Source organism: Panthera uncia, assembly GCF_023721935.1.
Source record: "Panthera uncia isolate 11264 chromosome A3 unlocalized genomic scaffold, Puncia_PCG_1.0 HiC_scaffold_11, whole genome shotgun sequence".
In the NCBI taxonomy this organism is placed as follows: Eukaryota; Metazoa; Chordata; class Mammalia; order Carnivora; family Felidae; genus Panthera; species Panthera uncia.
In genome coordinates, this window is record NW_026057578.1 from 80,726,572 (window position 1) to 80,727,388 (window position 817).

Here is an 817-nt window from a genome sequence, read left to right on the forward strand (position 1 = left end):
GGAGGAGAAAAACAAGCGCGCCGTGGAGCGGCGGGGACTGCTGAGAGGAGGAGGAGAGGAGGGCCGGCCGGGGGTGGGGGCTTGGTCCGGGGTCGCCCCCGGGGGCCGGGCCAATCACGGTTCCGGGGAGCGGTCGGCAGCCGGGGGAGGTGCGCCTGGGAGGCGGTGCAGGGCGCCCCGTCCGAGCCCCATCTCTCGACTCTACCGATTTACTCCATATTGGATTCTCACCGCCGCCAACAGGAGGAGGAAGTAGGGCGGAAGCGATGACGTCTTCCCAGCGGCCAGAGGTGGTGGAGTGCAAAAAGCTTCCTACTTGCGACCGAAAGAAAAAAAAAAAAAAAAAAAAAGGGGAAAAAAAAAAAAAAAAAACTTTGTCCCGCCTACTGAGCATGCCCGGCTTCCTTTCCCCCTCCCTACTGGCTTCCACTCCCGGAGGAGCAGCGGAGCGGAGTTGTTTGTGCGGCGTCTGTCTAGCTCCGGATCCTTTTTCTCTCACGTTCCGGGTTTTAAGATGCCCAAGAATAGGGAGGAGGCGGGAGCCGGGGACTCGCACACATCTGGCTCCAGTTTGGTTCCCTCCCTCGATCTAAACCCCTGGATTAAAAATAGTGGGGGGCGGGGGGCGAAGACGAGGAGATCAGGGGAGGCGCCGAGGGGTGCTCGGGCTCAGAGGACCAAGTACCCCTAACCGTGGAGCAGGAGGGTGGGGGCGGCACAGGTGCTTTTTGCGGGGTTCTGAATGGCAGAGGCCTTTTTCTCAATTTCACGTGAATCTTGTGATCTTTGTCTTGCTAGCGGAACGGGCGTTTTTGGG